Genomic DNA, 27826 nt, shown 5'->3' with positions numbered 1-27826 from the left:
CATATGTTCAGTGACACCCTTAAGCCAACTTTTTAATGTTAGGTTAGATTCCTATTCGCCATGTACCACTTTTTTAAAGGCCTGGGAGGGATCCACGGTGAACAGTTTAAAATAACTCTTCTCTGCTGGCTGTCAGAAGCCACTAGAATTGAGAAGAAGTTGCTGCCTAAAATCCCAAATGCCTCCTATTCACACTCCCAACAAAAAGTTCCTAATGCCTTTCAAGATTTTATAGATTGTGTCCCTTGGGGCTATATTTATGTAAAACGTTTATAGATCCACCTTTCTCCAGAAAACTGGGACCCAAAGCAAGTAACAACAACAATAAAATCAATAATTGTAAAAATATCTAAGTATAACCATCAAAAAGAGTCCAAGCAGCTGCTCTTCAAAACCAAGGTATTAAAAACACTCATCAAGATGCATCAAACCCCCTTTTTAAAAGTTCAGTCTTGCATCTGAAACTGCAGCAGGGGTGTAGATCTTCTAATGTCCTCTTGTATAATGTTCCATAGCATCCAAGTGACTACCAAAAAGTCCAGGAATAGGCAATGATTGTTCATGCCCTCAAAGGGGTTGGTACCAGCAGAAGACATTAGTGAACTGCATGGAGCTGCTGCATGGTGTCATATCTAGATGCTAAAGTACTCCACATTAACTCATTGGACTGTCTGGAAAAGCCAGGCTCAAAATCATTGTTGTAATCAATATCCTTCTGATGAAGTGCACCATTTTACACAATTATTTTCTCCATTTGGTGTCTGGCTGTCAACAATAGTGGCAGGTATCTCTCGTGCAACCTGGAGGCTTCAGATTTCTGTTCTGCTCTTGCATTAACTGGGTGGCTTTGGCTGAGTCAGTAGCACAAGACTCTTGTGAGATTCAAAAAGCTGCTCTAAGCCTCTTGGTGGGAGTGTAAAAAGAGTACTAATAATATGCTGCCCATTAAGAATCACTGGGCTAGACAGAATTGCATTGCGACAAGGTCCAAGGCTACCAATTGGTCAACTCCAGTCTAGAGGGTTAGGGTTGGAGCTGGAAAACTGAGGATCCGATTCCTACTCTACTGTGATATTCAGTGGGTGTCCTTGGCCATGAAACTAGTGCAAGAACATAGTGCAGTTCAAATTGCTGCTCTGAGAACCTAGCCATGTTACAATTCTCCCAGGTGCATCCTTGTGTCCAGTCAGCAGATGTAGTCTGGCAATCTGAAAGGCATTAGCCCCTCTGAGCCTCTTTATGGGAGCATTAAAACAGAGCCCCGTGGCGCAGAGTGGTAAGCCGCAGTACTGCAGCCCAAGCTCTGCTCACAACCTGAGTTTGATCCTGGCAGAAGCTGGGTTCAGGTAGTTGGCTCAGGGTTGACTCAGCCTTCCATCCTTCCGAGGTCAGTAAAATTAGTACAGTTTCCTGGGGGTAAAGTGTAAATGACTGGGAAAAGCAATGGCAAACCACCATGTAAAAAGTCTACCCAGAAAACATCATGATGCAACGTTCCCCCCATGGGGAACTCGGTGCTTGGACCTTTACCTTTACCTATAACAGTAGTAAAACAGTACTAAGAAGGACTTCTATATCTAGAAAGAATTTAACTTTCAAGTTTCTCTGGCAGTGAATTTTACCTTGCACATCCTTTGTTAAAGTCTTGGGGAGGGGAAATCACAAAACCCCTATGCATAATTCAGTCCTCACCTTATCAACTCTTTAATTAGTAAAAGCTTTTGAAACCTGTTTTGCCCTAGATGTGCCATCCTCTGTGGGTCCCAACTGTCAGCCTGTAAAACTTCACATTAGAGATGCTGTCGCTTCCTTTTAAAGATGTGAATTAAATCTGGGCCACTCTGGGTATGTATTTCCGATGAGATGAAATCAAATCTGATTCTGTATTGTGCTCACTGGAATCAGAGGTGAACAAAGAAAGCTGTGTGGCAGTAAAAGCTGTTCTTCTTAAGATGCACATCTGATTGGTAGTGAGTACGTTACACTGATGTATTGGCAGTCAGAAAGATCCCTGGCTCAGGCTGCCAGATTCAGAAGGGGAGGAAAAAGTAGACCAAGAGGGAGGGCGGGAAGAAACTGCAGCGCCAGGTCTGTGTCAGAGGCTGGGACGGTTAGGTACCTGCTCCTGCACACAGCCTGGCAGAGATCGCACTCCTTGCTTCTAACGCTCAATCGATCTCACAGATTCCCAATGGAAGAAGTGTCTGGAGGCAGCTGAGGATGAACAGCACAAGAGAATTGTTTTCTGCTGTCTCATACAGGCACACTTTGCAGTCAGCCCAGAGACCTCTTTATTATGCATTTTAGATCTGCCTGCACCACCCATGGGGCTAAAAGGAGAGCTGCTCTTTCCAGAGAAGCCACAGCTGGGAGATGCAGAAGAAGTAGAGAATGGGCAATGATTCCCAAATGTGGTTTTACTAGAAGGAGTGGCTCTCCTTTTAGCTCCATGGGTGGTGCCGGTGGATCTAAAATGCAAATAGCTTGTAATCTGCAGATCAGTTGTAATTCTAGGAGGACTCCAATCCCCCACCTGGAGGCTGGCAAGTCTCCTGGCTGTTTTTATCTCCCGCTTTACCTTCTCCTCTCAAGCTCCTACCTCTAACCTTTTCCGCTTCCTTTGATTCCTCTGTATTATTTGTGGCCACCTACAGACGTCTGTGGGCCCTTGGGCACAGGCTGTCCATGCCCCCATCCACTGCAACTTCTGTTGTGGTTCTGTTCTCCCCTCACAATAGATTTACCTCCAGGTAGATCCTGGAATTCTCCTGGAATTGCAACTGGTTTGCAGATTATAGAGATCAGTTCTGGAATGAAGTGGGGGGTAGAATCTGTGGTTTCACATCTCCACTGAGCTCCCTCCCCTCCCCAAATTCTAGCCTTCCCAGGTGCTGCCACCAAATATCTAGGAATTTCCCATGCTGGAGCTGGCAACCATACTAGCTAGAGAACTCGTCTTGACTTTGCACTGTCTTCGGCTTTTATAATTCACTATCTCCATTGTTTATGGTGTGTCATGCCTTAGACAATTTTCTGTTTTTATTTTTTCTAATTCTGTAATGCTAGTCCTGTTACGTTGCTTATTGGATATCTTGTGCTGAATGAATTCTTGTTTACATATTCTTGTAATCCTGCCTTGAGCATCAGTGAGAAAGGTGGGTGGTAAATGAAGTAAGTTGTCAGGATGTCAATTCTCTAGCCAGAGTAACGCCATGTTAACTTGTGTTATAATCAGTAGTTGTCTAGTTTTCCTCCCTCTAGGCCCAGGTGTCGTCCAGGCTGCTCATATACATGGGAGCGAAGAGCCTTATCTATCCAGTCCAGCCAACAACCTTGATGTCCTCGTCTTCTCATGCCTTCGCAGACGGGACTAGGGGGGAGGCTGGGAATGGGTGTTTGAAGTGTTGTAACTTTCATTTTACATGCCATTCTCAACAAAGCTTTTGTTCAGCCAAGGGCCTCTACAGCCTTTGGATTATGGACCCCTGTATCCTGAGCATAGTCTTTCAATAAACCTTTTGGAACCAAGAGACCTTGTGCTTCTTGCAGAAGGGGGGAGACAAACTCAGATAACTGAGATTCCATAGTCTGACATAAGTAAATAAAGAAATAGGTGCATGCGACCTGGAGGTGAGGATTGCTGATATGAAATAACCATTGCCTTTGGATCTGTAGGCTTTTCTTGAAGCATTATGAGGCAAGAAGACAGCTGCCAGAGATATCATGGAACACAGTGACCTTTTCTTTCCAGATTCAAACTGGGGACAGCAATCTTAAATTTGTCAACCACCACTAGGTGGCAGCATCTGTGTGAATATTTTGTGAGGAGAAACAGGAACTTATTTATATCACCTTGTCCATCAATACTTCATGTTCAGAAAACTGCGAAGTCAGCAGCTAGGGTAACAGAGGCACAATTTTATCTTTACCATAGCTTTCCTCCCCTATAAAGCTCGTTCTCAAGCATATATCATCTTTTTTGGCCTGTCCTGCAAAGCCAGAGAGAGATTCTCCTCAGATCAAGGGGCATGTAATTGTACAGGCAGTGGATGATAATGGTGTTCTCTTTGGGGCTGTTCGACCTTTTGAAGTTTCATTCTTGGGGAAAAGTGATACTGTGAGCGGAAGTCAGTGCTCTGGATTCCAGACATTTGCATGGTCAAATATACTGTAGTTTTTCACTTGATCAGCCTTACGTGTGAACCCTAGCCTTTCATCTAAATTACACCACAAACACTTTCACAAGCCCAAACGCCCACAAATATTAGTTAAGAGGGAAGAAAACCAAAAGAAACATATTCTGGAGAGCTTGGTTGGCTGTTAAGGATTCTAATTGTTCCCATCTGTGAGGGAAGTGGTTTTTGATAGTCCTTTTTATCTGAAGGATGGCTTGCTCTCAAATGAACATTGAAGTAATCTTCTCAGACCCCATTGTGAGTGCCTCTGACTTTTAAGGAGACCAGCGACAGGGCCTTCTCAGTGGTTGCACCTACATATGAAATGCCCTTCCCAGTCAGGAAAATTGGGCAAAGAATTTGTAGCGGCCTCCAACAAGAAAAAAAGAGGAGTGGTGTTGTACATAAAAGAGGAGCTACAGCCAAAATTTGTAATGAAAGATGTGGAAGCCAGATTTATTGCAGTGGAATGTACTTGGGACTTAAAGAGAGTGTTGGTAGTCGGAGTTTATGCACCTAATGGTGCAAAGGAAAGCTTCTTTGAGGATTTGAGGAAGCAACTAGATGATCTTTCATACGACCAGATAATTCTTGCCGGAGACTTCAATGGAGTGACGAACTTGGAATTAGATAAAAAGACAACAACTGCACAAAAGAAAAGAGGACTATTACCAAAGCTCTTTTTTGACTTGATACAACAGGAGACTCTAGAAGATGTATGGAGAAGAGAATATCCTAAAAGTAGACAATTTACTTTTTACTCTGCAAGGCATTGTACACTATCAAGAATTGATATGATCTGGGCCTCAAAAGACTTAGCGTTATGGACTAAGGAGGTAGAAATAATGCCGATGGTAGGCTCAGATCATAATCCAATCATGTGGAAATTAGGGAAAAGGAGAAAAAGGAAAGCATGGAGAGTAAATGAGGACTTGCTACAGGAAGGAGAGAATATGGAGATGTTGAGAAGAGAGACAAAGTTCTTCATACAATACAACGTAAATAAAGAAGTACCAACTGACAAAGTTTGGGATGCTTATAAGGCGGTTATAAGGGGCATACTAATGGACTTAAATGGTAGAGCAAGAAAAAAGAAAGAGGAGAAAAGACAAGAGATTGAGGAGAAAATAAAAGCCAAAGAAATACAGTTAAAAAAGAGACCAGGGAAAAAGAAATTATATCAGGAAATTAAAATACTTCAAGAACAGTTAACAGCAATGAATAATAAGGAATTGGAGTGGAATCTTAAAAGATTGAATCAGAAAGCGTTTGAAGGTGCAAATAAACCTGGGAAGTATTTGGCATGGCAACTGAAGAAGAGAAGGGAAAAGAAAATAATAAATAGAATTTGCGAAGATAATAAAACGTATTTGGAACAGACTACCATTAGTAGAGCCTTTTACAAATTCTACGCTAAGTTGTATAATAAGAAAGAGGTAAATAAAGAGTCAATAGCGTTATATTTGGAGAAAATGAAACTTCCAGTAATTTCGGAAGCTTGGAGAAATAAACTGAACAGTGAAGTAACAGATGAGGAACTAAACAAGGCAATACAATCTGCAAATCTAGGAAAGGCGCCAGGGCCAGATGGACTTACAGCGAAATTTTATAAGGTAATGACCAACGAACTGGCACCATTCCTAAAAGAGGTGATCAATGGAGTTTTAAAGGACCAGCGGATTCCAGATACCTGGAATGAAGCGAATATATCATTGATCCCCAAAGAGGGCCAAGACTTGACTAATGTGAAAAACTACAGACCTATATCGTTACTTAACAATGATTATAAAATCTTTGCGAAGATACTGGCGGAGAGACTGAAGGGGTGGCTTTCGGAAGTCATTGAGGAGGAACAAGCAGGCTTTTTGCCAGACAGACAAATCAGAGACAATTTAAGGACAGTGATTAATGCTATTGAATATTATGACAAGCGTTGTGACAAAGAGGTTGGTTTCTTCTTTGTTGATGCTGAAAAGGCGTTTGATAATTTAAACTGGGAATTTATGTTTGCCACTATGGAAAAGCTACAATTGGGAGAAAGATTCATTAGAGCAATTAAGGAAATTTACAGAGACCAGACTGCAGCAATTGTGGTGAATGATGAAGCGACTAAGAAATTGATTATAAGTAAAGGAACAAGACAAGGTTGCCCGTTGTCTCCACTGCTGTTCATTTTGGTATTGGAGATCCTGATGATACAAATACGACAAGATGAAGAAATTCGAGGAATTAAAATAAAGGACTATTCATACAAGGTCAGAGCATTTGCGGATGACATAATGTTAACTGTAGAAGACCCATTGGAGAACATGCCAAAAGTGATAGATAAGATCAAGGAGTTTGGAGACTTGGCAGGTTTTTATATTAATAAAAAGAAGTCAAAGATACTATGCAAAAATATGACTAAGCAGAAACAACAATTGTTAACGGAAATAACGGATTGTGAAGTAACAAGCAAGGTGAAATATTTGGGAATCGAACTGACTGCTAAGAATATAGACTTATTTAAAAACAACTATGAAAAACTATGGACTCAGAGAGAGATTTGATTAAATGGAACAGACTAAATCTGACATGGTTGGGAAGGATTGCAGCAGTTAAGATGAATGTGTTACCAAGAGTAATGTTTTTGCTACAGACAATACCAATCATCAGTGACTCTAAGCAATTTGAAAAATGGCAGAGGAAAATATCAGACTTTGTATGGGCAGGCAAGAAGCCTCGAGTGAAAATGAAAGTTTTACAAGATGCAAAGGAAAGAGGCGGAATGCAACTGCCCAATCTAAGACTTTACCATGACGCAATTTGCTTGGTGTGGTTGAAGGAGTGGATGACGCTAAAGAATAAGAAATTACTAGCCCTAGAGGGATATAAAAAAATATTTGGATGGCACGCATACTTATGGCATGATAAAGTAAAGGCGAACTCGATGTTCCTGCATCACTATATACGGAGAAGTTTATATATAATCTGGAAGAAGTATAGAATCTATTTGGAAGAAGGAACCCCTTTGTGGGTAGTTCCATATGAGGTGATAGATCCGAGAGCTGTTGATAATGAGCAACAATGTTTAACTTACAAAGAAATAACTAGAACGGAAGAATCTAAACTCAGAATAAAGACTCAGGAGGAACTATCACCTTATTATGATTGGTTCCAGTATAGACAGATTAGAGATTTATATAACTCGGACTCTGTAAAGGGAGGTATACGAACAGAAAACTCGGAACTAGAGCAGACCCTTCTTAAAGAGGACAAGAAAAGAATATCTAAGGTATACCAAGCACTGCTGAAATGGTATACTGAGGATGAAATAGTTAAAGGACAAATGGTGAAATGGGCCATAAATTTCAACAAAGAAATAACAATGGAGGCATGGGAATACTTGTGGAAGACTACAATGAAGACAACGACATGTACTAGTATTAAAGAGAACATTTACAAAATGATTTACCGTTGGTACATGACACCAAAGAAGATTGCGCTAGGGAATTTGAACACTTCTAATAAATGCTGGAAATGCAGGAAGCATGAGGGCTCCCTCTACCATATGTGGTGGACGTGTGAGGTAGCTAGGCAGTACTGGGGGGAAATAATAAGAGAAATGAGTGAGATTTTACAATTTCAAATTAATAAGAACCCAGAACTCCTGCTACTAAACTTGGGAATGGAGGGAATTCCAGCCCATCATAGGACGTTGATATTTTACATGACGGCAGCAGCTAGACTTTTGTATGCGCAAAAATGGAAAATACAAGAAGTGCCAACCATTGAAGATTGGATCCACAAATTGCTGTATATGGCAGAAATGGACAAAATGACAAGAAAATTGAGAAACCTGGACTCAGGACAGTTTAACACAGACTGGGAGAAGCTGAAACAATATTTGGAGAAGAAATGGGAGGTGGGAGGAGAACTGTGGCAGTTTGAGAACTACTGAAGTACAATAAAATGTAGAGGGGGTGACTTTACCGGGGAGGAGAAGAGGTAAAAGAGAATTTCTAAGCAGTTATGATATTAGATTGATATATATAGAATAATAAATAGAATATTGATAGAAAACAATTAATCATAAGGGTTAACTACAAGGATTGACTAACTAATAATATTTTCTTTTTGATTCCGTACAGTGTACCAAACTGAATATGTTTATTTGAAGCTGTATATGAGTCAAATTGATTGATATCATATATAGACTTATGATTGAAGGGGAATAGAAATACTAATGTAAACAAATATAACTAAAATAGAAAGAAGAAGATAGAATGAATAACATATAGAGTATAAGTTAAACTGGTTGATTTATATGAATGTATGGTTTACATAGTTTATGATATATAGAAATATTTGAAAGTGGAATAATGAAAAATGGGATAAATTGTTTATCCATTATGGAAAAAGGGACTCATAGTCAGGGTACAGAGTATTAAAAATAGTTAAAGAAGTATTGCTTAGAATAAAGGGAGAATATATATTTGTTAGATAGAGGAATATATAAAGAGTAAGGGAAAAGGGATAAAGGGTTGGAAAACTGTTGGAAGTCAACAAAATGGGGGGGGGAAAGGGAGGGGGTTAGAAATTGGGAAATGGGAATATTGACTGTAATGTGTAAACATTTGATCCTAACCCAATAAAAAAATTTTCAAAAAAAAAAAAAAGAAATGCCCTTCCCAGAGATTTTCCTTTGTATCCACTTTATTTTCTTTTAGGCATCAAGTTAAGACCCTTGTGTTCTCCTGGACACTTGGGTGATGATTGCTTCAAAGTTCCTTATTCTTTTTTTAAAAATCTCCTTCTGCTTCACCTTTATTTTATTCTGAGCTTTATGCTCTTTATATTGTTTCATTTTGATATTTGAATATTTTTGTAAGCTGCTTTGAAGACTTAATATACAAAAGCAGGATATATGCAATCCACCTTGGATCTCGGTGAGAAAGATGGACTATAAACAAACAATAACAATAATAATAAATATAATGTGTCACAGCCTGCAGCCCCAAACATCTCCATCCCACGCTTTCTACTCTGCCAGCATCAACAAAAGATTTCAGGAATGATTGAACATACTATTTCCAGCAATCTCTAAACATCCTTTTTTCCTTTAAAGGAAACTCAGTTATTGGAATTATATTTGGTATGTTAATGGCTGGCAACATTGGGATATTAAAACTGAATTGTACTGTCATGTTGCAGGTACACACTGGCTCCTTGGTCTATTTTAGGAGCTATTGGGAAATGGGCTTTCCCGTTGTAGTGCATCCACGTGCCCTTTGGCTTTTTGCTGGTTTTTCTTTCAAAAACCTGCTTTAATTTTCAGAAAGATCACAACAAAGCAGGATGGTTGCCATGCGGATGAGAAAGTCTGGATCCTTCCCAGTCTTGGACATGTCATCTCTATTTCTTTTTTCACCCCTACCCCTGCTTAGGCCACTTCCCCCCACTCAGGGCTTTTTGGGGTACTTTTAATTGGCAATTGTGAGACAGCTATATCATTATAACAACCTATGTACTTGGTCCATTGAATTCCAAGCTTTCATTTTCTGTAGCCCCTTTCATCGCAGAGGTGTAAGGGGAAATTCATTATCTCTATAACAAAAAGGGCTAGCAACTTTTTTAAAAAAAATGAAAGCTGAGAATATGGAGAAAGCAGAGAATACAGAGGATCTAGCAATCCAGCAATTGTCAATTTTTTTAAAAATTGGTGACCTGGTGGTTAGTGACCACTTCAGGTGACTGGGGGAAGGAAAATGAGTTCTGGACTTTGACTTGGAAGACTTAAATTCAGGTCCATAGCCAGACATGGAGGCCATTGAGCAAGCTTTGGCCAGCCCAGCTTACCTAGCAGTATTGTGGTCAGGATAAAATGTGATAAATCTCATATGGACTACCCTAAGATGCTTGGAGGAAGGTTGGAATACAACTGCAGAAAACAGCTAAGCTGCACAAAATACTGAACTCCCCTAAATATTAGGATATATATTATATATTATATATAAAGATAATATATAAGGACTGCCCACTCCCAATTTGTCCACTCTGGTCTTCTTCCAAGATCCTGCTCTGGGTGCTTCTGCCTTCTGAGATTAGGTAGGTGGCAATCCAGCAAAGGGCCTTCACAGTTGTGGCACTAAAACTCTGGTACTCTCTCCCCAGAGAGACCCACCTTCCCCTTCTGCAGCCATCTTCCGCCAGCGGGTGAAGACTTTTTTGTTTCACCTGGCGTTACCTCAGTCATCCCTGCTTCCTGCCCTGTTTTTCTTGTTCTTATTGTTTTGTATGTGTATTTTAGCTTGGTTTTAATGATGTATTTTGTTTGGTTTTTAATGGTTTTTAAGATGTGCTTTTATGATGTATATTTTTAATCTTTTAGCCGCCTTGGTGACCATGACAAAGGCAGAAGGGCAGGGTAGAAATGTGTAAATAAATGAAAAATATACAGAAGTCTGTCCTTTCTTGCTCAGACTCTTATTGGTACTGACGGCTGTAGTAGCTCAGCTAGGAAGGATCTGCGTGACATGTGCCAAGCTATTCATTCTCATAGACAGCTGCCACATTGAACTACTGTGTTTGTGAATTGAAGCGTTCCTCCAGTGTGTCTGTATATGAATGTATGGACATTATTTTCTGGCCTCTTTTCCTGGGAAATTGAAGCTTAAGAGAAAGGAATGTGAGGGCTACTGTCTTCTATAAGAGATTGGTTCATTGTAAATCTCCTCTTAGCTTCACTTAGGATTGCAGGGAGGGGAAGGGTAATGCGTGGATGTGGGAGAACTAGCAGCAGACACTGACAACATGGGGTCCACACTGTAGTGTGTGTACTGTTTTTGTGCACCACCTGACTGCAGGGATGTTCAGGCTGGTTTGTTAGGGAGATTTGTCTCATGTACTGGCCAGGTGCTCAAGCTCAAGCTCTGGGTTTGGTCTCCTGCCTCTCTGCACATTGGAGCAAGGAAGGAGCTCCACTGGAGCATAACCTAATATATACAGTCAGTCCAGGACATCAAACAGAGTGTTAGGGTCCTTCCCTTGTGTAGCATGTAGAACAGCTTAGAGAGTATAATGGTTTTGCACTGATTGAGAACCTATCTGCACCCTCCACTGTTCCCAGGTCCAATTGACAGATGTGGTCTGGGAGTTCTAGGGTTGGAATCAAGTGCTAGCCTCGAAGGGACCCAATTCAGATCAGGTCGGCATCACGCGAGAGGATGGAGCTTGAGCCTTCCACCCAGGCTGCTTTCCTGACCGGAAATGGCTCTAGGGAGCTGCTGTTTGGGAAACTTGAAGTGTAGTGATGGGAATACCTGTGTACTGCACATACATTTCCCCAGTGGGAATGTCTACATGCATAGAGAGCAAGCATGATGGGAAGGCAAGGTGACTGCACTGGAGAGGATTCCTCCATGGTGCTGACCTTGGGTTCGTTCTTTGCCATGTTTTGTCTCCTGGTGCTTGGCTTGCATTTCCTGTACCCAAGAGTCTTAGTCTGCAGCCTACCATCATGGGGTTGACACTGGTGAGGTCATAATTCTAGTCCCCCCTTTTCCTGTCACATGACTGTGATGTTCTACACTCACCGTTTAGTAGGACTCGTGCTGTGTTACTTTGATTCTTCTGGCTGATTCCTTGGCCTTTATACTGCATTATACTGAGTTGTAGCAGGACTTTAGATGGCAAAAAGCATTCTGTAAGTGGTAGGAGCTTCTTGCCTGCTTCTGGAAGGGGTGACATCCCTGCATGTTCCTACTATGTCAAGTGAGTGCCACTGATTTTGGTGGCTGAGAGCTGTTCCCTTGATCATTCCAAAGGAAAACAGATGTGACTGTTGCCCAAAGATTGTTCTGCCACCCTAAGGAGAGAAATGAGCTTTCCATCTGATTTAATTAAAGGAGGAGGAATTTGTAAGGAAAACGCAACATCTCTACATATTTGATCAAAATTAATTGTGTATTCTACATTGGCATGATTCATGTAACCACCCTGCCTCTAATATGAAAAAGGATACTTCTATTTATAAAGGATTCATTAAGAGGCATTAACATTGTCTCTAAAGACATAACAATCTAATTAAGTAGAGCTTGAGATGGAAGATTAACATTTTACTTATTTTTCAATTAGGTAAGTTGTGTAAATGCTACAGTATACTTGTGGACTTTATTCTGGAGTTATCTTAGAATAGAGGGAGCGGTTACAAATTTAACACATGAAACTGGCTGGTACTGAGTCAGATGCATTTTACCGTTGCTAGTCCACCTAGTTTAGTGTTGCCTGCTCTGAATGGTAATAACTATTGTGTTTTGTGTTCCTTCCACACTCCATGGGTTAGATCCAGACAATGTTTTTTCCTAATGGAAGGCACTTCTGTCAACAGAGTGGAACTTTGCTGCCTCTTCCTCTCCTGCTGCAGCCCAAAAGGCTGCTCCTGGGGGTCAGGGGGCCTTCAGGAACTGCTCGAGAGGCAAAGGTCTACAGCAGAAAGGGGGAACTGGCTAGGGATCACATTCCCCTGGTGGGTATGGGGGATCCACTGCTCCCACTTTTCGTCTCTCCGCTTACTTGGCCAGCAGGGGGAAAGGCAGGGAACGGACTTCCTGGGCATGATCCCGGGGCCGGTGCAACAATGTCATGGATGTCGTTGCGCTGCCCCAAAAACACTCCCATGCTTCACAGTAGGCCAGTTTGGGCCCCAAATTGGCCCGCTGCAAAGTGCATGTGCGCTCCCCAGCCTTGTGCAATAACATCACTTCCTGGACGTGAAATCATCACGCTGTCCCAGAGCACCAGGAAGTTAAGCTCTGGGTCCCCCTGCTCCTGCTGTGAGGGTAAGGGGACCTGGCAACCCTAGAACTGGCAGAAATTGCATCTCTTCTTCCATTTGTGGAAAACGTGATCTAAATCAAACCCTGGCCATCATCACACGGCCATAAATTTAGCGCCAAACTAGTGCCATCTCCCGCTGAATTCTCACCTTATTCCAGCTCTCTTGCGATTTCGCCATTCTCCCCAATTCACGCTTTGTGACTCTTTATGTCGTCTTTATCCACTTCCATGTGAATGCCCTGGTTCGACTATGAACGCTTTGCAACACCAAAACGCTCACTCTCCCTGATAATCTGTCTCACCTAACACTGATTCTCCTGCCCTACACTCCCACAAGCCCCAGTGTGACCCGCAATTAAGCCTCAAAGTAATTTTTAAAAAAGAAGTCAGCCTTATAGCGCTATAGCGCTATTCTGCCATGGGTGGGAAACCTCTGCTACCTATCACGGTTGGCTTTTGGGTTGGCCCAGCACACCATTATAACAGAAGAGTGATATAACGCAAATATGCGAAAAAAATTTTTTAAAAGGGGGCGGGATTTTTAGGGTCCCGTTTCTGGAGGCACTTTGACTGACCGTCAAATTGCGCTTTTCCCTTTTAATGTGACTGACTGGAAGCACAAGCAGTCGTCAAAAGATGGGAGAATCCGTTCTAATAACTGCATTTATTGGAACAGAGATAATAGGACTTGCACAGTTTCCCTTCCCAAACCGCAGGCTTAGAGTCCTAAGATGAGCAATGGCCTAACAAACCGGGGCCTTCCTCGTGGTCCATAAGACTGCAGTTCTTCAGCTAATGTCTGGGATTGCCCCTTACCTGATGTCCTGGAAGCTCTGTCTTCTTGCAGAACCTGGTAGTGCAGCACGGTTCCTGAGCACCAGGCCACCAAGCTGAAGAAAAGATCAGAGGTCCATCTTCTTCCCTGGAAGTAATTTGATTTCAGTGAAACTGAAACCACTCCAGAAGGTGAAGCAATGAAAGGCTAGGAGGGAGGGCACCAGTGCCAGAAGAAATCAGCTCAGCAACGTGGGAGGAATAGCTCAGTAGCAAGATGGAAATCCAATTGAACGTGCTTTTGTCGTAGCTCTTCAGGCTGGGCTTTCAGTTCCCCTGAAGCAAAAAGCAAGCATTCACAGACTCCAGAGAAAGGCTGCTTTTCCAGCCAGCTGTAACTCTCAGGCCTCTCTCTTCCTCTCTGGCTATTGCCATTTCAGCTACCCAACTGTTTCTGTACAGTTTCCACCCAGTCCGTAAGTCCCAGCTAATAGTCCACCAGCCATCATAAGCTAGGCCGAAATGTATTTTTGCCTTTTGTGTGGGCTGAGGAAATATCCCAAGACCAGTTGAAAGTCATTTCTTTGCTTGATGGCTAAGACAATAGAAAAATATATGAAGTCAAATAACCCCCTGGGATGGTGGTGGTAAAGGAGGAGTTCTAGGGCTCTTCAACCCCTCAACATCCCTGCGAGATGCTTTAAGTTCTCAGAGGCTTGAGCAGGCTTATTTTTTCCTTCCCTCTTCTCTTTGCATATAACACTCAACAGTATGGCTGCCAGACTGGGCAGACGTGGGGGAACTTACTGTTTTGTTTCAGGAAGTGATGTCATCACGCCAACCCACCTCCAGGCTCCCTGGGCTGGCTGGCCACTCCTGGGTGGCACCACACAGCCACACAAGGCCAGCCTGGTGCCTTGGCTGGCAAGTCACTTCTCCAGCCTGGAGGCAGCGCTGCGCAGTCACAGAAGGTTGGGTAGCCAGGCTGGGCAACTGAGGGGTCGGGCCAGGTGTCTAGTATTTGGGGGATGTTTTTTCCAGACAGTCCCCCAAAATACTGGACTGTCCTGGAAAAAGCCAGACCCCTGGCAACCCTACTCAACAGCTCTCAATAATGCATGTCTTCTGGAGAACGCTCAGTCTTCATCAGGCTGTTTCCCGCTCCCTTTCTGTTTCTTTATTTACAAAGTCTCACAATCTTGGATTCACTATAGTGAAGGAAGGTGGCATAGTAATATTTTAATAACTCAGTTAATAAATAAAAGTTTCATATTTTGAGCATACCTTGGGTATCTTAAGTAGGTAGACCCCTTGTAATGATTTTAAGTAAATGTGTGTATGTAAATGCTTGGTGTGGTACAGATGAAGTGTGGGGGTGAAAGAGAGGGATGAGTGAGTGATATGATTGGTTGGTGACTGAGTGTGGGCGGAGTGAATGCAGTTTTAGACTGAGAGTGGAGAGAAAAGATTCAGTCAGGGCAAGAAAGGCAAGCTGTGTGCAGCCTGAGCTTGTGTATGGTGTCTGAGAGAAATATAACCTATGTGGAAACCTGAACTGTGTGTTTGTGAAAGAACATTCAGTCATGGAAAAGCAGGCAAACCGTGTGAGTGCCTGAGAAAAGGTCTTACTTGTAACTGAGAGAGAAATTAATACCAAAAGCAGGCAAACTGTATGTAAAGCCTGAGAGAAGATCTGTGTGACTGGGTTTAAGTAACTTTAAGAATTGAGAACTACTCTTTTGAAACCATCAAGTTTTAGAAATAATATGAAACTAATACGTTCTTATAAAAATAAAAGTTTACTTTGTTTTTCTATATCCTAGAGTATCTGTCATTCCTATATCCCATTCCTTTCCTCAGGGCCACATAGTACCACAAAAAAGCCTGACCCTTGGGCACGTTACTAAAAGGAGAAATTTAAGTTATTCTGGAATTTAATTCCTGGTGGCAGAAATCTACCAAGAGGGGCAAGAATAAAAGGCTTAAAGACCAAATCTACCCAAGAGAAAGGGGTTGTAACACCCCCCATTTTTGGATGGCCTTATTCTGTTTTCTCATTACCCACCCTGAGCCATGCTTTATGGTTTGGTCTCTCCCCACTTTCGATCCAAGCACCATTCATTCTTGGTGTAGCACCCTTAGCTGGCTCCTTCTCCCTCCAACAGTGATGTCATCCCTGGGATTGTGGGCCCATCTGAGTGTTGCATTTTTTAAGGGGCATCTGTGGCCCAAAGTACACATCACGCTTAACACATGGTCCCAACAGGGACTTGCGGCATGACACCAGCTGCGAGTTCCCTATAGCGACTCAATTCTATTTAGGAGAATTGGTTAGGATTTTGATATGGGGGCTGGGGAAGAAGGGGCTCCTATCTTCCCTGTCCACTGCAGTCTCCATTGGAATTGAGCCTCTGGGTTGCTTCTAAATTGAGTTGCCACAGAATCTTGCAGCTGCTGTATGGCTGCCAGTCCCCATGGTGATCATGTGTAAAGCATAATATAGAGTTTGGGCCTGTGTGTCTCAGGTGGTTGTCAGAGCAACGGTTCTAGCGTCCTTACTGAGCTGGGAAGCAGACTGTTTTCCCTTCCAGAGGCTTAGGTGTGGTGGGAGGCAGGACCCCCCTTAGCAGGCTGGATGTGGCCTGTGGGCCATATGTTCAACACCCCTGTTCTAGAGTTTCAGTCAGACAAGAGTCTTTCCCAGCACCTCCTACTTAAGATCTCTAAACTGGAGATATCAGGGATTGAACCCTGGGACCTGTGTACAATGTGTGTGTTCTGCCATGGAGCCATCATTTCTTCATATTTTTCAAAGCTTTGTTCTTCTCTTTCAGGCGGAGCATCCTCCAGCTCCCCACCACCACCTGCCACTTGGGTGCCAGCCAGCATGAAGCAAAGAAGATCACAGGACTTGTCTGACATATCCCACATTTCCCTCCCATCCTTGGTGGTTGTTTGACAATCCTGACTTAAATTAGAAAGCCATTGTCTTTCTCTGGTTCATTGCTACAACATGAAAGATATGTCTAAAGCACAAAGGAACGGGGAGAGCTGCAAGCTGCAGACAACCGTTGTGGATTGGCACTGAAGAATGCAAGATGCTTTTCCTAGCAGGATTTCAAGGGTCTCTCTTTTTGACTCTTTAATTCTGCTTCCTCTATTGCTTTAGTTAGATGTGTTGATTGACAAAAAGCTTGGAACCGGGTGGAATTTCAATGGGTGTGTGAAGTCGCAGCTGACTTATGCTGATCCCCTAGGGTTTTCAAGGCAAGAGATGAACAGAAGTGGTTTGCCATTGTCTGATAATGACCCTGGACTTCCTTGGTGACCTCCCATCCAAGTACAGACCAGAGTTGACCCTGCTTAGCTTATGAAGTCTGACAAGATCAGGCTAGCCTGGGCCATCTGGGTCAGGGCAGTAGGATTTCAATAACTGTGCTTTAGAAAATAGGCAGATCTTGGAACACTTCCAAACAAAAGTGGAACTTGTCCCCCCAAGCTCTTGGTCCAGGGCTGGGGGTACAACACATGTAAAAACAACACCAGCTCCTGCAGCCGCTTTTTCTAAAGCTGCCACGCTGAACCCAGAGATGCTGCCTTTCTCCATAAAAGATCTGCAGCCAAAAAAGAGAGGATGTGGTCGAGGCTTCTTTTTCCCACCTCGGTCTCTTGATGGCCCCTTTGCCACCTTTCCCTCTTACCTGTTGTGAGCTCCAGCAGTAGATGAGGAAGACAGATAGAGGGACCTGCTGCAGAAGAGCAAGGCAGCAGTCCCTTTACTTGGATTTGGGGCTCAGATGGGCAGGAGAGTTGGGGTGGGGGGCAAAGGTAGGAAGGAGATGCCATAGTTGCATTTCCTTTTTGTGGATGCAAGGCTATCAATGGAAAAGCCAGGTAGTGGCTCTCCAGTCAATTACCATCAACCCTGTTTATCTTAAGGGGCTGAGAGTGCTTCAATAAACCTTGGCATTTATAAGGCACTTTTCTCGACCATTCATGGCACTTCACACATACATCAACAAATCCTTACAAGAAGACTGTAAATTGGAATGGCACATCGGACAGGAATTTTTTCCCCTGTCCCTTTAACAGAAGTATAATGCGTGGAAATGGGCAGCTGAAGCGTTTCTTGTTATGAATGAAGTTAAATCACATGACCTGATCATTGCTTGCAGATTGCACTGGTATTAAAGGAACAGCTAGGGGGGCCCAGTTTAAAAGTTGGCAACCCTAACTGTAGGCTAGTCTTGTACTGTTATCCCTATAGTGCGATGGCTATGGAGGGAGGGCGAAAGGAGGATCCTGGCCTAAGGCTGATCGAGTGAGCTATGAAACAGACTGCCCAGCTCACAACTCCCCAACACCAATCTGAAAGCCAGTGTGGTGCAGTGGTTAGTGTCTTTGCCTAGAAGTACAGGCCTAGGTACAATTCCCTACTTAGCCATGAAGATCACTGGGTGACATTTGCTAAAGATGGCCACATGGTGGTGCCATCAAACAGCTGAGGAATTTCATTATTTGTCTTCCTCCGCTAAACTGGCTGCCAAAAGGGAGATCCGTCTTATGTTTGACAGATCTGCTCTAAGGCTTATCTCATCTTCCCATTCACATCTTTTCATCACTGCACTCCTGTCCTCATTCACAAATCTCTCTGCTTCTTTCTCATTCACCGTTCCAGAATAGCCCTTTGGCCGAACGTGAGAGCCTGGAAGGATACAGCTTTGTGTGTGCAGGCAGATTATGCTAAACAGAACCTGGAAGCAGACTGAATCCCTCGCTCCCTTTTGGGCTAGTTGCAGACTATAGAAGCCAGCATATTAAGAAATGTGATCTAAGCTTTGGGGGCTAAGAGAAAAATACCGGCGGTGTTTAATTGACCATTAATTAATGCAAATTAGAATCTGAAGTGGAGGAGAAGGGTAGGTGGCAATAGACAGAGAACCAAAGGCATGTGCTCAAATATCTCGAGTCTACTAAAGGTCACAGACACAGAGCCAGTGGAAAGAAAGAGCTACAGAAGTTATACACTGGAGATGCCAGGGACTGAACCTGGGACCTTTTGCATACCATGCAGATGCTCTACCACTCAGCCAGCACCCCTCCCCAAGTGCTATTCTGCACAATTGCTCCAAAGGGGTAAGCTTGACTTTTGTTTTCTTATAAACTTCCTTAAAACATAACAAATACTGATAATTGTATTAGACTAGTTGTGTTCAGATTGTTGCTGTTTTACACTGGCACACAGAACCTCAAGCGTAGAGCACCCATATCTTTCCCCTGCCCCCTCAACACATTCTATGGGCAAATGCCTGCTTACATCATTCTTCTCTTCTCCACTGTATCCTTACCATATCACTGTGAAATAGTTTGGGCTGTGTGTGTGTGACTGACCCAAGAGCACCCAGCAAACTACCATGGCAGAGTGGGGATTCGAACCTGGAACCTAGTTCTTGTTGCGATAAGCAATTCAGCATGCCTTGGACATTTGTGTGTGTGTCACTTTCCTTATAAGCAAGTTGCTTCACTTTGTCTAAGGAAGGAGCACCTCTTGACTCCTTTCTCTCTGTGTCCATTGAGAGAATCTATCTGTCTGTCTGTCTGTCCATCTATCTATCACTGCTCATATGGCTATTGCCTTACGCAGAAATTAAAATGGGAAGAACCTTACTTGATGTCCTTTCTCTGGTGTTTAATTATTGCCCCTATATATTTTGCCACAGAAAGAGTAATGGAATCATTACTCTTTGTATCCGATAATAACCATGTCACCTGCGCTCTTATATTAGGTAGTTCCATATTTTTAAGTAGAGGGAGGTCTCGTGGCCTCCAAACAGAGAGGTCACATCTGCCTCTCTCCCCCCTGCAATGGGGAATTTTCCTCTTGCATCCATGTAGCTTAAATGCTGAACTAATCAGATGTGCTATAGAGAAAGTAATGCTTTAGATTACAACTGTTTCTATCTTCTACAAAATATTGCTGTGAATGGAATTTACCTCAATAAACTCTTTTAAGTTCTATTTTTCTACAATTTAATTGCCTGAAGATTCATTACCGTATGTTGGGGGGAAATGCTTCTGACTGGGTAACTCTGCTACCAAATGAAGTTTAGCTTTTTCTTTTTTTTTTTTTTTGAAAAATTTTTTATTGGGTTAGAACATTTTTATTTTTACATTACAATCAATTTTCCCCTAATTTTTCGTTTCTAACCCCCTCCCTTTCCCCCCCTTTTGTTGACTTCCAACAGCTTTTCCACCCTCTGTCCCTTTTCCCTTACTTCTAATAAATTCCTCTATCTAAAACAGATATACATTCTCCATTATATTAAGCAGTACATCTTTAACTCCTTTACTTATTATACACCCAAACTATACGTCTTTAGATAAACAATTTATCCCATTTTCCAGTTTTGAATATTTCTATATAAACCTATATATCATAAACCATAAAAATTTCCCACATTTAAATCAAACAATTTGATTTGTTCTCTATGTATTACTCATTTCATCTTTTTATGGTAATTCTATATAACTCCTCAGATACTCAATCAATTTAACTCTTCTGTACATTCAGTTTGGTGCGTATAAATCTTGTCAAAGAAAGAAAATATTGTTAATTACTCAATCCTCATGTTTAAACCTTATCATTGATTATTCTCTATCAGTTAACCTATACATATCTATATATATCTCAATCAATTAATCTAACTGCTTATAAATTCACATTTCTCTTCCTCCCCCGGTAAAGTCACCCCTCTCTTTTATACTTTTATTATACTTCAGTAGTTCTCAAACTGCCACAGTTTTCCTCCCACCTCCCATTTCTTCTCCAGATATTGTTTCAGCTTCTCCCAGTCTGTGTTAAACTGCCCTGAGTCCAGATCTCTCAGTTTTCTTGTCATCTTGTCCATTTCAGCCATATACAGCAATTTGTAGATCCAATCTTCAATAGTTGGCACTTCTTGTACTTTCCATTTCTGCGCATACAAAAGTCTAGCTGCTGCAGTCATATAAAAAATCAACGTCCTATGATGGGCTGGAATTCCCTCCATTCCCAAGTTTAGCAGCAGGAGTTCTGGGTTCTTATTTATTTGAAACTGTAAAATTTCACTCATTTCTCTTATTATTTCCCCCCAGAACTGCCTAGCTACCTCACACGACCACCACATATGATAGAGGGAGCCCTCATGTTTCTTACATTTCCAGCATTTATTAGAAGTATTCAAATTCCCTAGCGCAATCTTCTTTGGTGTCATGTACCAACGATAGATCATTTTGAAAATGTTCTCTTTAATATTAATACATGTCGTTGTCTTCATTGTAGTTTTCCACAAGTATTCCCATGCCTCCATTGTTATTTCTTTATTGAAATTTATAGCCCATTTCACCATCTGTGTTTTAACTATCTCATCTTCAGTATACCATTTCAGCAATACTTGGTATACCTTGGATATTCTTTTCTTGTCTTCTTTAAGAAGGGTCTGCTCTAGTTCCGAGTTCTCTGTTCGTATGCCCCCTTTTGCAAAGTCTGAGTTGTATAAATCTCTAATCTGTCTATACTGAAACCAATCATAGTTAGGTGATAGTTCCTCTTGCGTCTTTATTCTAAGTTTAGATACTTCAATCTTAGTTATTTCTTTATACGTTAAACATTGTTGTTCATTATCCACAGCTCTCGGATCTATCACCTCATATGGAACCACCCACAAGGGGGTTCCTTCTTGTAAGTAAGTTCTATACTTCTTCCAGATTGTAAATAGACTTCTCCTTACAAAATGATGCAGGAACATCGAGTTGACCTTTACTTTGTCATGCCATAGGTATGCGTGCCATCCAAAAATTTTTTTATATCCCTCTAGGGCTAATAGTTTCTTATTCTTTAATGTCATCCACTCTTTTAGCCAAACTAGGCAGATTGCATCATGGTAAAGTCTCAGATTGGGCAGTTGCATTCCGCCTCTCTCCTTTGCATCTTGTAAAACTTTTACTTTCACTCGAGGCTTCTTGCCTGCCCAAACAAAATCTGATATTTTCCTCTGCCATTTTTCAAATTGTTTAGAGTCTCTGATGATTGGTATTGTCTGTAACAAAAACATTACTCTTGGTAACACATTCATCTTAACTGCTGCAATCCTGCCCAACCATGACAGGTTCAATCTATTCCATTTGATCAAGTCTCTCTCTATCTGAGTCCATAATTTTTCATAATTATTCTTGAACAAATCTATATTTTTTGCAGTCAGCTCAACTCCCAAGTATTTCACCTTACTAGTTACTTCACAATCCGTTGTTTCCATTAACAATTGTTGTTTCTGCTTAGTCATGTTTTTGCATAATATCTTTGACTTCTTTTTGTTAATGAAGAAACCTGCCAAATCTCCAAACTCCTTGATCTTGCCTATCACTTTTGGCATGTTCTCCAGTGGGTCTTCTACAATTAACATTATGTCGTCTGCAAATGCTCTGACCTTATATGAGTAGTCCTTTATTTTTATTCCTCGTATTTCCTCATCTTGTCGAATTTGTATCATCAGAATCTCCAATACTAAAATGAACAACAATGGAGATAACGGGCAACCTTGTCTTGTTCCTTTACTAATCGTCAATTTTTTGGTCAATTCATCATTCACTACAATTGCTGCAGTCTGGTCTCTATAGATTTCCTTGATTACTCTGACGAATCTTTCTCCCAGTTGTAGCTTTTCCATAGTGGCAAACATAAAATCCCAGTTTAAATTGTCAAACGCTTTTTCAGCGTCTACAAAGAAGAAACCAACCTCTTTGTCACAACGCTTGTCGTAGTATTCAATAGCATTGATCACTGTCCTTAAGTTGTCTCTTATTTGTCTGTCTGGCAAAAAGCCTGCTTGTTCCTCCTCTATGACTTCCGAGAGCCACCCCTTCAATCTCTCCGCCAATATCTTCGCAAAAATTTTATAGTCATTATTGAGTAGTGATATAGGCCTATAATTTTTCACGCTAGTCAGATCTTGGCCCTCTTTTGGGATCAATGATATATTCGCTTCGCTCCAAGTGTCTGGAATTCTTTGATCCCTAAAAACTCCGTTCATCACCTCTTTTAGGAATGGTGCCAGTTCATTGGCCATTGTCTTATAAAATTTAGCCGTAAGTCCATCTGGCCCTGGCGCCTTTCCTAGATTTGCGGATTGTATTGCCATATTTATTTCCTCATCAGTTACTTCACTGTTCAACTTATTTCTCCAAGCTTCCGAGATCTCTGGAAGTTTGGTTTTCTCCAAATATGATGCTATTGATTCTTTGTTTACTTCTTTTTTATTATACAGCTTAGCGTAAAATTTATAAAAGGCTCTGCTAATGGTAGTCTGCTCCAAATACGTTTTGTTTTCTTCACAAATTTTATTTATTATTTTCTTTTCCCTTTTCTTCTTTAATTGCCATGCCAAATATTTCCCAGGTTTATTAGCACCCTCAAAAGCTTTTTGATTCAGTCTTTTAAGGTTCCACTCCAATTCTTTGTTACTCATTGCTGTTAACTGTTCTTGAAGAATTTTGATTTCCTGATGTATTTTCTTTTTCCCTGGTCTCTTTTTTAACTGTACTTCTTTGGCCTTTATTTTCTCCTCAATCTCTTGTCTTTTCTCCTCTTTCTTTTTCCTTGCTCTACCATTTAAGTCCATTAGTATGCCCCTTACAACCGCCTTGTACGCGTCCCAAACTTTACTGGTTGGTACTTCTTTATTCACGTTGTATTGTATAAAAAACTTAGTCTCTCTTCTCAGTGTTTCCATATTCTCACTTTCCTGTAACAGGTCCTCATTTATTCTCCAGGCTTTCCTTTTTCTCCTTTTTCCAAATTTCCACATAATTGGGTTGTGATCTGAGCCTACCATCGGCATTATTTCTACCTCCTTAGTCCATAGCGCTAAGTCCTTTGAGGCCCAGATCATATCAATTCTTGATAATGTAAGATGCCTTGCAGAATAAAAAGTAAACTGTTTAGTTTTAGGATATTCTCTCCTCCATACGTCTTCGAGAGTCTCTTGTTGAATCAACTCAAAAAAAAGCTTTGGCAATAGTCCTCTTTTCTTTTGTGCTTTTGTAGTCTTTTTGTCTAATTCCAAATCTGTCACTCCATTGAAATCTCCAGCAAGAATTATCTGGTCATATACAAGATCGTCTAGGTGCTTCCTTAAGTCCTCAAAGAAGCTTTCCTTTGCACCGTTAGGTGCATAAAGTCCGACTACCAACACTCTCTTTAAGTTCCAATTACATTCCACTGCTACAAATCTAGCTTCCACATCTCTCATAACAAATTTTGGCTGCAGCTCCTCTTTTATATACAACACCACTCCTCTTTTTTTCTTGTTGGAAGCCGCTACAAATTCTTTGCCCAATTTTCCAGATTTTAAATATTTTACATCCTGTTTTCTAATGTGGGTCTCCTGCAAACAAACAATATCACATTTTTGTTTTAGTAGCCAATGAAAAATATTTTTTCTCTTATTCGGTGAGTTTAGTCCATTTATATTCCAAGATAATACTTTACACTCCATATTCATGGTTTTGTTGGTAAGTCTTTTTCATTGTCCTTGATAAATCTCTCCATCTCCCGCTCAGATCTGATACGTTTTTTTGCCCCTCCAAACTCAAAGGACACTCCTTCCGGTAACTCCCATCTGTATCTGATATTCATGTCCTTCAAAGTCTGAATTAGCACTCTATATTTTTTCCTGTCCAATAACACTGATCTGGGCAGTTCCTTCATTATAATAATCGTCTTGCCATCAATCTCCAATGGATCTTGAAATTGTTTGGTCACAATCCTCTCTTTCATATTTCTAGTTGTAAACTGCACAATCACATCCCTTGGTAGTTTCCTCTGGGTTGCAATTCTCGAGTTCACACGATACGCCACATCTAGGATAGCCACAATTTCCTCCTCCTCCTTCCCCAGGTAATCAGCCAACACCTCAGTCATCTGTTCTTGCGCTGACTTCCCTTCCACTTCTGGCAGACCACGAAAACGAAGCTGCTTCTCCATGTGTTTAGTTTCTGCAACTGACATCCTCCCCTTCACCAGCCTCATCTCTGTTTGTTGCGTGTCTATTAAATTCTCCATCGCGTCTTCTACTGTTTTAACTCTCTGCTGCGTTCCTTGTAATTCACTGCTAATCGTTTCCACACCTTTTTTCACTTCTGACAGCTCCGACTTTACTGTCTGTGTAACTTCCTTGACCTCTTTAATAAGCTCCAATTTCGTGTCCTTAAGTTCTTTCATCATGTCTATAAGTTTTTTGTCCAAGTTTTCTATTGCCGATTGCCACTCTTTTTTCGACATCGTGGGGCTTGCTTTAGCTCGCTCCCACGAATCTGCTCTCTTCCTCAGCTCCGTGGCGTATAATTAAACGTTTTCCTTTTTTTTTTTAAATGTCCCAATCTTTGCCAAAATTAATTTTTTATATCCAAAATGTCGGGCGTCTTTTCTCTATGGTTTCTCTATGTTATTATAATCCAAGATGGCCTACTTCCTCTTCCGCTGAAGCCACGACCCTTCCACTTTCAAAGATGGCGATTCCCCACTTCCTGTCCTTTGGCAAGGGCCGCTTCCCTCCAGCCACTCTATTGTTGTTACGCACTTCCTGTCTCCCGTCTTCCCACAGCAGGTCTCGCGATGGTGTCTTTTTCCCACAGCTCCAAAACCACAGGTATTCAAAACAATAGTCCGATTTTTGTAATAACTTCTTTAAACTTAGTCTCTTTTAAAATACAACTCCTGCCGAGTCTTCACCTCCTTTTCGCTAGTCTGTTGCAGTTTAAAAGTCTACTTTCTTTCCTCTCTGTTTTTGTCAATCTGTCCCGTTTCAAGAGATAGCGATCTTTACCTTCTCTCCAGCTTTCTCGGGTTGTAATCGCTGTTTCGATCTTAAATTCTCCTCTCGACTTCCCTCCCCGATCGAAGCTTGGGTATGTAGGTCTTATGCCAGCCGAATTGGCCCCAAAATTGCCGCAGAGATTATAGCCGACCCGTCGCAAGGTGGGACCTCAAGGATCGGGGGGGAGACTCCTTGTGTAGAGCCCCCCCTCGTCCGAGATCTAACTCACCCTAGGGTCTTGAGCGTTCTTTGCCTGCTCCCCGCCTGAGAGCAGTCGGCCGCGGGTTATTTTCACCCCTCCGGCCGGTTAAAACGGCAATCCGGTCAGCTCCACAAATGGAGCTGCGTTAGACCTCCATGAATCCCAAACCGGAAGTCCGAAGTTTAGCTTTTTCTAATGGGTCTCTCAGATCCTAGTCCAACTCTCTAACCACTACACCATGCTGTCTTACCTGCATGGGATTGTTTGCCACAGAATTTGGATGTCTTTGTCCTGTTGGGAAGCCCCAAACAAAGGCACAGATGCTGTGTGGGTCTGCCCAAACTAACGAGTTCATTCAAGTGCTGCTCTTTGTACATAATGCTGTATTCTGCTTCATCATCGTTCACATTTTTGTTGCACACGGGTACACAGACATGTATAACGCACCTCATAAAGAGTACATTCATAATGTATAAAAAAGGAACCATGTAAACATCCACCCCAATAACATAAAAAGAAATGTGAACAAAAGAGAATAAACGTTGTTTAAAAATAAAGAAGACAGAAGCTGTCACTGTCCAACTGCCTAAGTATTGCACAGCTGGGGCACCACCACAGAAAAGGCCTTGCCCCTCAGAAAGGAGGGAACCTTGAACGGGGCTGCAGATGATTCAGATAAGTAGCAGAAGGCCCTTCCATAGGTTCAAATTCCAGAGGGGTAGAGCTTTGTTAGTTTGTTGGAGCAAAGATAAAATAACATATTACGGTACCTCAAAAACTCACTGACCTATTGAAGCAGGAGCTTTTGTAGACTGGCGTGCATTCCATTGGTTGTGAAGTTAGAACTGATATTTCCCTTTCACCACTCTGCAATCTGAATGTAAAATCCAAATCTGTGAAGAATCTCCAGTTAATTTTTCTGCCATAATCCATTCCACACGGACAACATTTTCATGGCACGAATGACTCTCAGAGACAGCATTCCATATATAAAGCATCACCTTAAATTCTTAGCGATGGGTTTTGAAAGAAGGGTCTTGAGCTTCAGTAGTAACATTTGCTTCTCCTTGTGTTGGCAGGTTCACACATACATATACCCTGCCCTTGACAACTGGCAAATAAATGTGTAAAGTGACAGTTCAAAAGCTGTGCATTTGAAATGACATGCCTTTTATTTATGTGTTTTAAACTTTTCTGTCCTAACTAGGGTCCCCAAGGCAGTGAACATCAAAAAATTAAAACATTTTAACAATAAAGTATGTATAAAATAATTCAATAAAAACATCTAAACACACAAAATTCCAAAAACAGAGAGGAGGGCCAACAGACTTGACAATGAGAGTTCTGTCTCTAACAGCCCGTTCACACGTGCAACTTTTTATTGGATGCTGTAGTCACCTAATGACAAACACCTATTTGTGAGCTGGCCCATAGGAAACTCCATCTGGGATCAATGGCTGGGGACAAGCCAAGGTAATTCCTAGAACACACAGCAGTCACTTTGCTTGCAGCCAGAGGTAACTCTAAAGTCACTAAAAAGCAATTAAACACCATTGAACTCAGTAGAATGCAATTAGAGTAAATATGGCACAGCACACATGAATTCTTCCTCCCGTTAACGTGGAACATCCATGTTTGGAGGCTATGTACTACCAGCCTCTGGGAGGCAACAACAGGGGGAAGCTTTGTCCTCTTAACTCCTACTGTGAGCTATCCATGGAGATCCGGTTGCCCTCTGTGGGGAACAGAACTAGATGGATTTTTCATCTGATGCTGCAGGGCTCTTCCCATGGTGTTAAGGGGCACCAGGCATTTCCAAACTCTCATGAACCCATGGCGGAACATGTCCGGAAACACAGCCCCAGCTGGCTTTCCCAGCTGTGTCTATCAGAGATGCTCTCCTCTTCTGTACGGCAACAATGAGTGCGCTCTTGCTGTGTGCAGTAGAGGCTGATCTGAAGGATGTTCATCCTTCAATACAGGCAGCACCGAGGAGTCATCCTAAT

The sequence above is a fragment of the Eublepharis macularius genome, chromosome 13 (genome assembly GCF_028583425.1).
Source record: "Eublepharis macularius isolate TG4126 chromosome 13, MPM_Emac_v1.0, whole genome shotgun sequence".
Lineage (NCBI taxonomy): Eukaryota > Metazoa > Chordata > Lepidosauria > Squamata > Eublepharidae > Eublepharis > Eublepharis macularius.
This window is presented reverse-complemented; position numbering follows the sequence as displayed.